The sequence below is a fragment of the Balaenoptera musculus genome, chromosome 11 (genome assembly GCF_009873245.2).
Source record: "Balaenoptera musculus isolate JJ_BM4_2016_0621 chromosome 11, mBalMus1.pri.v3, whole genome shotgun sequence".
Taxonomy (NCBI): domain Eukaryota; kingdom Metazoa; phylum Chordata; class Mammalia; order Artiodactyla; family Balaenopteridae; genus Balaenoptera; species Balaenoptera musculus.
The window spans coordinates 57,678,836-57,690,969 of record NC_045795.1 but is presented as its reverse complement, the minus strand read 5'-3'; positions in this window follow the sequence as shown (position 1 = coordinate 57,690,969).

Here is a 12,134-nt window from a genome sequence, read left to right as displayed (position 1 = left end):
GCTTAAAAACCTTTTTTGGACTATAAAAGTACATCAACTCAATGAAAGTTAATTAACGAACAATGTGCTGAAATAATTAAATTGATAAGAAAACTCATGGAATTTTCTAAAAGCCCTGACTACTTACTGTGATTATATAAATTGTACATAACAGAGAAAATTATTTTAGTGATGGGAGGAAAGGGAGAGGGGGATGGAACATGAGCCTATGTCGAAACCAGTGTGTGTGTGTGATGGAGGGTTTGTGTGATTCATTTATGAAATCACATCGGAGAGCAGTTCTTTCTCCATTTTTTTATCCCTTTAGAAATATTTTAAACACAGAAAGAATGACAATAATATAACCCACTCCTAGATTCAACACATGTTAGCATTTTGCTACATTCAGATTCTTTTATTTTTTTAATTAATTTATTTATTTTTAATTAATTAATTAATTAATTTATGGCTGCGTTGGGTCTTCGTTGCTGCGTCCGGGCTTTCTCTAGTTGCGGCAAGCGGGGGCTACTCTTCATTGCGGTGCACGGGCTTCTCATTGCGGTGGCTTCTCTTGTTGCAGAGCATGGGCTCTAGGCGCACGGGCTTCAGTAGTCATGGCACGCGGGCTCAGTAGTTGTGGCTCATGGCCTTAGTTGCTGTGCGGCATGTGGGATCTTCCCGGACCAGGACTCGAACCCGTGTCCCCTGCATTGGCAGGCGGACTCTTAACCACTGCGCCACCAGGCAAGTCCCCAGATTCTTTTATTTTTAAGGAAATAAACACTGTGGATACATTTGAATTCCCTCCTTAAACCCCTGCCCCCTCCAGTTCATTCTCTCCATCCCACCCGCCTCTTGTCACACTCACACCTGTTGATTCGCTGCTTTCCTATCCTATGAGAGAAGCAGTTGTCAAAATTGTAGCCATGAACTTCATTTATTTGTGCATCCAGTACAGCAGAGGTTTCCCCCACCATAAGCCTGTCCAGACAGCCTCTGCCTGGCCAGGTGGCTCCCTGCTGTGAGCCTGTGACCGTGTCCCTCAAAGGGCACCCCCCTCCCAGTCAGAGGCCCTGGACACTCTCCCTGCTCAGCCCCATGGGCTGTGTGACCTGAGAAAGTCTTCACTGTAGGACAGCCTCTTCCTTGGTACCAGAGGCATCTGGGCTGTGATTTCTGGTCCCTTCAGGCTCGAGACTAGGAGGCCAGGCAGCATCTCTGGGTCCCTCCCCACATCGCAGCCTGTTTTTCTAGCCTTCCTTTTTCGTCTCTCCTATGCTGACTCTGAGAAGTGTTTCCCGCATTTCATCCTTTGAGAACTGCGATGGTGGAGGAAGCGGACACGTGGAGGGCAGTGAGGAGCTGGGGGCTGTTACCATCTGTCCGCAGGGTGCTTTACTCACTAGCAGCTGCTGGGTTCACTCATCAAAGATTTATTGAGCCCCTGCTCTATAGGAGGCACTGTCCCAGGCTTGGGCAGACACAGACTCAGCTTCTGTCTTGATGAGCTGCCTCTTCCTGCTGTAATAAATTACTGCAAACTTGTGGTTTAAAACAACACAAACGTACTGCCTTATGATTCTGAAGGTGAGAAGTCTAAAATCTAGGTGTGGGCAGGGCTGGTTCCTTCTCAAGGCCTCAGGGGAGAATCTGTTGTTAGCCTTTTCCATCTTCTAGAGGCCACCCGCATTCCTTGGCTTGTGGCCCCATCCTCCGTCTTCAAAGTGTATCCCATCACTCCAACCTCTGATATGTCCTCCCATCTCCTTTTTCTGATCTCTGACTCTCCTGCCTCTCTTTTATGAGGAGCCTTGGGATTACATTGCCCCCCAACCCCGGCCGATAATCCAGGCTAATCGCCCCATCTCAAGAGCCTTAACTTGATCACACCTGCAAAGCCCCTTTGCCACTAAGGTAACATATTCACAGGTTCTGGAATTTAGATGTGGACAGCTTGAAGTGGGGGGATCAATCTACCTACCACACCGTCCCCGTGGCAGTTTTCACTTGTGATTAGTTGTTAAGTCATAGCAAATGCAGAGGGAGGAGAGGTGGAGAGCCTCAACAGGGAGGTCAGAGCCCTCCCCAAGGAAGCGACACTTAGGCCAAGACTGGGAGGCTGAGGTATATTGAACATTTGCAGAGGGAACAGCCCCTGCGGAGGCCAGGCAGCAGGATGAGGCCGGGGTGGGGTTGGGGGGATGATGAACTGTCTGAAGCCTGATAGGTCAGGAGGAGGAGAGAGAGGAGGAGAGAGTGGCTTGAGATGAGGTCAAAGGGGGAGGCTGGGGCCAGACAGTCCAGGCCTAGGGATTTGGTTAAAAGATATTTTTCTTACTATCAGTGGAGGTGTGTAAACAGGGGATGACTGACTGACTTATTTTTGAAAGTCCCCTCTGGCTGTGTTGTATGGAGATGACCCTGGGGAGGGTATTCTGACCTTGCCCTGTGTGATGGAGAATTAGGGCTCCCCCAAAGACAGTCATGTCTTAGAGAAAGACAAATATCACATGGTATCACTTATATGCGGAGTCTAAAGAAACTGACACAAATGAACTTATTTACAAAACAGAAACAGACTCACGGACTTAGAGAATGAACTTATGGTTACGGCGGGGGGGGGGGCGGGGGGGGAAGGGTCGGGGGGAGGGATAGTTAGGGAGTTTGGGATTGACATGTACACACTACTATATTTAAAATGGATAACCAACAAGGACCTATAGTATAGCACAGGAAACTCTACTCAGTATTATGTAACAACCTAAATGGGAAAAGAATTTGAAAAAGAATAGACACATGCATACGTATAACTGAATCACTTTGCTGTACACCTGAAACTAACACATTTTTAATCAACTGTACTCCAATATAAAATTAAAAGTTTAAAAAAAAGTATGTATTTGTATAACTGAATCACTTTGCTATACAGCAGAAATTAACATAACATTGTAAATCAACTATACTTCAATAAAATAAATTTTTAAAAATCATTAAAAAAAAAAGGCCATGTCTTAATCCCTGAAACCTGTGTATGTACTGTTACATGGTCAGGGGGAATTGAGTGGCAGATGGAATTAAGTTGCTAATCAGCTGACCTTAAAATAGGGAGAGTGGCCTGCATGACCCAAGTGGGCCCTATGTAATCACTGAGGTCTTTAAATGTGGAAGAAGGAGGCAGGTGAGTCAGCACCTAGCACTCAACTAGCTACTGCTGGCTTTGAAGGCAGAGGACACGGCCGTGAGCCAAGGAGAACAGCAGCCTCTAGAAGCTGGAAAGGCGAGGAAATGAATCCTCCCCTTGAGCCTCTGGGAAGGACCTTATGGACATCTTGATCTTGGTCCAGAGAGATCCATTTTGGACTTCTGAACTCCAAAACTAGAAGACAGTGAATTTGTGTGTTGTTTGAAGCCACTAACGTTGTAGTCATCTGCACAGCAGCAATAGGAAGCTAACACCCCTGGAAGTTCCGGGACACCATTGAGGGTTAAGTCGGGGAACAGGGAGTCGCCGAGGGAGGGGACTTGATCGATTGTTCTCTTAAAAGGCCTTGATCCTGGGATCTGGGGAGCTGGACACTTCATTTTATGAAAAAAGAATCAGAGGCTTAGAGTGAGGGATAAAGCACTTTACCTAGGAAAGAACAAAGTTAAGAATTACATCCAACTTCTCAGAAACCATGCAAGCAAGAAGAGTGTGGAGTGAAGTATTTAAAGTGTTGAAAGAAACCACCAACCTGGAATTCTGTGCTTTGTGAAACTATTTTTCAAAAGTGAAAGAAAAATCAAGGCTTTCTCAGACAAACGAAAATGGAGGGTATCTGTTGCCAGTAGATCTGCCTTGCAAGAAAATGCTAAAAGACATTTTTCTTTAAGAAGGAAAATAATATAGGTCAGAAATTCAGATCAACATAGAGTAAGGAAGAGCATCAAAGAAGGAATAAGTAAAGGTAAAATAAAAAACTTTTAGTTTTCTTATAAATGGATCGAAAAGATACATTTGCTCAACATAATCCCGACAATGTATTCGCTCATGGGTAATTGTGCTCAGGCCACACAGCTGGAAGTGGTGAAGGGAATAACCAAACCCTTGTCAGTTTGGGAAGGTAAAGCCCTGCTGAGAGCTGCAGCCTCGCACATGGCATCAGCATGTTACAGGTTTGTGCAGCACCCGTGGAACTGAGCGGTCCAGAGTCCCGTTGGGGAAGAACTTGTCCAGCTGCAGGACGCAAGCCGTGAGCATCTTCACATCTGCCTCACCCAAGGTGGGACGCCAGCACATGCGGCACCTGAGCCAGCCAGGGGCATGAAAGCCTGGCCATGTGGGCCAAATGTGGATGCCGCCAGGCGATCCTTGCTGCAGAGCCCTTTGCGAGACCAGAACAAGTCTTTGGACGGCGAAGACAGTCCTTGGAGACAGAAAGGCTGCAACTAGGGGCTGAGGGAGCCCAGCTTTGCATTCTAGGTAGTATTTACTCCAGGCTGCTTTTGTTTTCAGCACAGAAAAATGAGTCAGGGGCCTCCCCATCTTTAATGCTTGTTTTGGTTTTTGTTCTTTCTTTTGAAGGTGAGGAATGAGTGATTGCACATGTGTCTTGATAAGGGAGAAGCAGAGCTCTTGGACGGTGGATTCCTGGGGAACTAGCATCCTCCTGCCCTGGCCAAGTCATACTCATGCCTCTGCCTGGCTATACGTCTCATCTTCCTGCCCCCAGCTGCCTGCAGGCAACAGAATGAATTCAGCGCTGGGCAGGGGCACCACATTATCCACTGATTCACAGTCTGAGAGGGAAGCTGACCTCACCCATTCAAAGGGCAGGGGGAGCCATTTGTCCCCACTCATCACAACTTCCTCCTGGCTCCTGCCTCCAACTTCTGGGAAAAAAGAAAGCACTTTATCCACATCCGCACGGTAGCTTCTGGTGAGAATGGAAGGGGTGGAACAGGGCTCAAGCAGCCATGAGTGAAGCCTCAGAAAGCTACAAGGACCATGTAACAATAGGTATGTGGATACCAGCCCAAATCATTTTTCTATGTCAATCCCTGAACACTTTGTTTTTCAGATATTCTCTCTCTATATATGCAGAGATTTTAGTGTTTCAGCTTCACATGTAAGGAGCTTGGAAGTCACCGTTCTGTCCTAACAATACATAAAAAGCTGAATAGACTGAATAACAACTCCTCCTGGATCCATAAGAGAGAAGGACACCGTCAAACCACTGCCCCCCAAGATGGGAGGGGCAGACAGGTGAATACAGGGAGTGCTGGCTTAACGGAGAAGAGACTCATGAATGGAAACCAGTGTGGGAACCAGTGCCTGGGTAGGAAAATCTCAAGGTAATTGATGAATCATTGGAGCTCAGTGTGGACAACTCAGAGTTAAAAACTCCAGGGGGACCCCAAAAGTCTAGGGGTAAAAAACTCCATGACACTGTGAGATTTACCTCTAGGAGTTCTACCAGTATTCCCACAATAAATATCTGAGAAAAACCTACTCAGGAGGCTGGCAGATGGAGGGGAAAAAAACACTCTACAATATGCCTTAACAAGGCTACCCCCAGGAGAAACTAGTTAACCAGAGCCTGACCTGCTGGGGTGTTATCAGAGCCTGAGTGACCCGGGGAAAGAGAAATACCCAACTCCAGCCCACTCAAGCCATCCTGTCCCACCTAAGGGGAAAAGAAAAAACAAACTCTTGTGAAGTTCACAGACCAGGAGCACAGGCTCACTGAAAGACTGAGACCTAATCACAGGACTATAGAACACTGCCCCTCCCCAAACCTCCCCACTACATTGCTAAAGGCCTATTTATAGCAGTTCCGTTTTTTTTTTTTTAACTGAATATAGCAGTTCCTTTTACCCAGTACATCATGTGTGGTTATGAAGTAAAAATACAACGCATACCAAAAGACAACAGTTTGAAAAGAAAGAATGAGCATCAGAATCAGACATGGCCGGGATGTTAAAGTTTAAAACAACTAGGATTAATATGGTAAGGGCTCTAACAGGTAAAATAGACAGCACACAAGAGCAGATGAGTAATGGAAGCAGAGAGAGAAATCCTAAGAAAGAACCATAAAAGAAGCGCTAGAGCTAAAAAATACTAACAGAAATAAAGAATGTCTTTGATGGGCTTTTTTGTAGAGTGGACATGGCTGAGGAAAGAATCTCTGAACCTGAGGATATCTCAATAACCAAAAAGCGAAAAGAACAAAAACAGAACAGAGTATCCAAGGACTGTGAAACAACTACAAAAGTATAACATGTGTAATGGGAATACCAGGGGGAGAAGAGCAAAGAACAGAAAAAATATTTGCAGAAATGTTGGCTGGGAATTTTCCAAAATAATCTCAGACATCAAACCACAGATCCAAGAAGCTTAGAGAATAACAAGGATAAATTCCGCCCCGCCCCCCAAAAAACACCAAACTATACCTAGGCATATCATTTTCAAAGTGCAGAAAATCAAAGATAAAGAAAAAAATCGTGAAAGAAGACAAGGGAAAAAAAGCACTTTACCTATGGAAGAACAAAAGTTAGAATTACACCCAACTTCTCAGAAACCATGCAACAAGGAGAGAGTGAAGTGAAATATTTAAAGTGTTGAGAGAAAGGAACCACCAACCTGGAATTCTGTACGTTGTGAAGTTATTTTTCAAACGTGAAGGAATAAAGACTTTCTCAGATAGACAAAAATTGAGGGTATTTGTTGCCAGTAGATCTCCCTTGCAAGAAAATGCTAAAAGACATTTTGCCTCTCTAAGAAGGAAAATAATACAGGTCAGAAACTCAGATCTACCTAAAGTAAGGAAGAGCATCAAAGAAAGAATAAAGGTAAAATAAAAACTTTTATTTTTCTTATTCTTAATTGATCTAACAGATAAATTTGCTCAAAATAATAGCAAAAATGTATTTGCTGTTGTATAATTGTCTTATGTACATATATATGCTTATGTATGCTTATATCAATAGATAAGTGCAATGAGTGACAGCAATGAAACAAGGAATGGGAGGGAGGAAACAGGATGATTTTATTAGTGTAAAGAAATGCAACAGACTTTTGTATATTAATCTTGTATCCTGCTACCTTGCTGAATTCATTTATTAGTTCTAATAGTTTTGGTGTGGAGACTTTAAAGTTCTATGTCATAGAGTATCATGTCATCTGCAAATAGTGACAGTTTTACCTCTTTTCTTCCAATTTGGATGCCTTTTATTTCTTTTTCTTGTCTGATTGCTGTGGTTAGGACTTCCAATTCTATGTTGAATAGAAGTGGTGAGAGTGGGCATCCTTGTCTTGTTCCTGAATTTAGTGAGAAGGCTTTTAGCTTTTCACTGTTGAGTACTATGTTGGCTGTGGATTTGTTGTAAATGGCTTTTTTTATGTTGAGATACGTTCCTTGTATACCTATTTTGGTGAGAGGATGATTGTTTTTATAAAGTACTCATACTTCCCATGAAGTGGTATACTAATAATATTTGAAAGTGGACTTGGATTAGCTGTAAACATATATTGCAAACTCTAAGACAACAACTAAAAGTAAGAAAGGAAATATATAGCTGATATTCTAAGAAAGGAGAGAAAATGGAATCATGTAAAATGCTCAATTAAAACTGCAAAAGGCAGAAAAAGTGGAAGACAAGAATAAAGAAGAAGGGCAACAATTAGAAAACAGTAAAGAATATGGCAGATATTAATCCAACTATATAAAAAATCACTTTGAACATCGATGGTCTAAGTGTAACAATTAAAAGACAGCGATTATCATAATGGATCAAAAAACAAGACCCAGCTATATTGTTGTCTACAAGAAACCCACTTTATTTTATTATTTTATTGGCCCGGCTGCGCAGTATGTGGGATCTTAGTTCCCTGACTGGGGATGGAACCCGTGCCCCCTGCAGTGGTCACTTGGAGGACCACCAGGGAAGTCCCAAGAAACCCATTTTAGAGATACATATAGATTAAGAGTAAATGGATGAAGAATAATTTACCATGCTAACACGAATCAAGCGAGAGCAGGAGTAGTTGCATTAATTTCAGACAGAGCGGACAGAATTCAAAGCAAGGGAAGTTATCAGGAATAAAGAAGGGCATTTCATAATGACAAAGGGGTCAATTATCCAGGAAGAGTAACAATCCTTAATGTGTATGTACCTAATAACAGAGCATCAAAAACTAATAGAACTGTGTGATGAATTGGGAGATTGCAATTGACATATATACACTAATATGTATAAAATGGATAATTAATAAGAACCTGCTGTATAAAAAAATAAATTAAATTAAATTTAAAAAAAAACCTAATAGAACTGCAAGTGAACCTAAAACTTAAAGTGTTAATGATAAAAATACCATCAGGAAACTTTCTTATGCATGTCTTTTTAATGAGAGGTCAGAATGCCAGAGAAGAGAGAGAAGGCAGTGTGTGTCTTCTCTAACGCAATCCAAGCAGTTTCCCCTGTTACCCCAGTAGTATCACCTTTGCACATGCGTGTACTGGTGTGCTAGTAAGTGGTTGAAAGCTCTGATTTGTAGCCTTTGCCAATTTCCGTGTTATAAACATTACCCCCATGGCTGATATCAAGCTACCAAGGTGACATTACTGAACACAAGAGATGGGCAGCAGCTCACTGTTTTATAGTGTATCCACCACTCCGATACAATAAACATAAATAACCTCAAAGCACAGAGAACAGAAAAACATAGTGAAATAATTAGGGAGTGATGAATTTATTACCTTTGTTTTTAATATCATTTAATTGTAAATGTATATAATTTAATTTTATCATGGATGTGTTTAACTACTGGATCACAAAATTCCTGAACATTTAACAAGCAGTTCTCATGGGCCAGGGAAGAGCTGGCTCCAGCACGGTGCCACATGTATGGCCATTTAGCAACTCCATGTCACTTCATAGCCACCATCCCAAATGACACTAGGGTTGAGTCTGTGGGTTCAGATACAATAAGAGATGATCTGTGTGGCCTGGCCCCTTTTCCCCCCACCCTCAGCCTATGCTCTCCTTTGCAGTATCTGGAGGTAACATCAGATGAACTTCACTTCTTGGTGGGAAAAAGCATAATATAGTGGAAAGAGCACAGGCTTTGGAGTCAGAAACAGCAGGATTTTTCAGTTCTGCCACTCACTGTGGAGTGACTTTGGGTGAGGTAGTTAACACTCTGAACCTCAGTCTTTTTTTCTCTAAAATGGGGGTAATAGTGACTACCTTATAGGGTTATTATGGTTTTTGACAGGGATTACTAACTATACCCCATTCTCCCATTTAACAGAGCTTTAGAATTTTTAGCCAGACACATACCTGTCTGGATGAAAGCTTACATTTCCCAGCCTCTATTGCTGCTAGATCAATACGTTCTGAATGATGGGATAAAGGTGGAAGTGATGTGTGCGATATCCAGGCCATACTCCTAAAGGGAAGGAGCATACCTCCCTTTCCCATGTTCTGGCTTCTTGCTGGCTGGAATGCTGATGTGATGGTGGGGGCAGAAGCAGCCATCCAGACCATAAGGGGGAGGCCACATGTCAAGACTGACAGAGTACTCAGATAGAAGGAGCCTGGGGTCACCTGGCAATTGTGGGGTCACCTTACCAGGACTGGACCACCTGTTTAGCCTTTTATGAGTGCCAGGAATGGTATTTAAGCCTCTATTATTTTGAGTTCTCTTTAAAACTCTTTTATTGCCATAAAATATAAATAACATAAAATTTATCATTTTAAGTGTATGATTCAATAGCATTAAGGACATTCACAGTGCTGTGCAACCATCACCACTATCGTTTCCATAACTTTTCCATTATCCCAAACAGAAACTCTGACCTCTTAAACAATAACTCCCCATTTCCCTCTCCCTTCACCCCCAGGTAACCTCTCATCTACTTGCCTCATATAAGTAGAATCAGACAACACTTGGCCTTTTCTGTCTGATTTATTTCACCTAGCATAATGTTCTCATGGTCCATCCATGTTGTAGCATGTATCAGAATTTTGTTCCTTTTTAAGGCTGAGCAGTATTTCACTGTAGATATATACTATATTTCATTTATCCATTCATCTGTTGATAGACATTTAGATGTTTCCACCTTTTAGCTATAGTGAATAATGCTGCTATGAACATTGGTGTACAAGTTATTTGAGGTCTTTTTGTGAAAGAAGTAGAACCAATATACCAACTAATACCAGTCTGAAATTAAATATTGCATACAAAATGTCGTCCCAGTGACTGTATGTGTGTCCCCCCCACTACTCATTCTTTTTCGAGAGAGTAGGTCAAGGGGTGTGATGAAGCAGTTTGGGGTAAAACCAGTGGTATAACAGAGCTGGCTCACAAGAGCCACTGATTCAGCTCACAAGATCCACTGATTAAGTATTCAGTAAATTTGTGAGCTGGCTGTTAGAATCTTGGTGACCTCAAATCAGCCATGGCGGGGGTATTTACACTGTGGTAATTGGCAAACAGTACAAATCCGGGCTTTTCGGTTTCTTGGAGAGCTGGTTGTTGAACGAGTAGCACCTCACTGGTGAAAGCCATCCATTGCTGGAGGCACAATCCTTTACTGCCTACAAGACTTTATTATAACCCCCTCTTAGGTGTAGCAGTTTGTGGAAATGTTAACTCCATTGCTGGAGAGTGTGGATTGTTGTGTATAAAGGTTGTGAAGCAGACATTTATTTGTGCATGTAAGTACCTATAACCCTTGCTAGCTAGACACGCCAGGAGTTGGGGGCTAAGAAAATGCACGATTCTTCATGCTCTCTTCCCTGTTGGGCCACGCTCGGAGGCTTTGTGTTATGATGGCTGTTCATGAGAGTAGAGCTTCCATCAGCCCCGGGGTCCCTGACGGATGAGAATAGAAGTCCCAGCTGACATGTGGTGGGCAGGAAGCACAAACAAGAAATAACCTTCTGTGGTTTTAAGCAGCTGAGATATTGGAGTTGTTTGATCTGCATTGTAATCTAGTTTATCCTGATTGATGAACCTCCAAGTGGAGCTGCCGGGTAGGTAGCTGCATATATAAAGAAAGCGTACTGGGCTCCATGTAGGTGGCACTGAAATCTCTGGGATTAGATGAGGTCACCAAGGGAGTGAGTATAAATAGAAAAGAAGTCCAAAGACTGAGCCCTGGGGCTCCCTCCGTGTGTAGATGTTAGAGGGATGAGGAGGACCTGGGGAGGCAGGGGAAGCCAAGAGAATGTGGGGTCCTGGAAGGCAAGTGTATCGGGCAGGAAAGAGGGGCAGATCTGTCAGGCTCGACCCAGAGTTGTGCTGGCACCAGCAAGGGCGTGGGTGTTCTGGTGACCTGTGATGGGTGGGGTGAGAGGCTGATTGGCACTAGCTCACAGCAGATGGGCAGGAGGCGAGCTGGAGAGAGGAATTGTTGCAGGAAGGCGGACCCCTCCCAGGGCCTGAGAGCGGGCTCTTGTCTAACACTCGGAAATGAATTGTCCGAGGAGACACACGTGCTGACACAGCAAGAGGCTTTATTGGGAAGGAGCGCCCGGGCGGAGAGCAGCAGGGTTAGGGAACCCAGGAGGACTGCTCGGCCATGTGCCTCGCAGTCTCGGGCTTCACGGTAATGGGGTTAGTTTCCGGGTTGCCTCCGGCCCATCACCTTGCTTGGCCTGTAGTCGGCCTCAGGGTCCTTCCGGGTGGCGCGCGCATCTCTCAGCCAAGATGGATTCCAGTGCGAAGGACTCTGGGAGATTGGTCGTCTCCGCCCTCTTCTGGCCCCTCCCGAGTCCTGCTGGTTAGTTTTCCACGGCAGCACCGTGTTCCGTGTCGGGACCTCCTGTTGTGAGACGCCTCAGGCAAGTGGTCATCCTCGTGCCGGGCCGAGGCGGGCGGTTTCGTTCCCTCACGGAATTACACGCAGCCTTTCAAGGACGGGGCTGCAAAGGGGAGGAGAAATGGGGCAACACCTGGGAGGGAAGTGGGGCTGGGAGAGGGTCGTTGTCTTTTAAAGAGAAGAAAGAAGACCATGTTTGTGTGGCGGTGGAAGGTTGCAGTGGAGAGGGGAGAGTTGCTGGTGTGTTAAGCACTGAGAGAGGAGATGGGGACCCGGGCTGAAGGTCCCTCTCCAGTGCCAGAGGGAGAGGGGACTGAGGCAGAGCGCAGAGGAGGGGGCGCGAGAGGG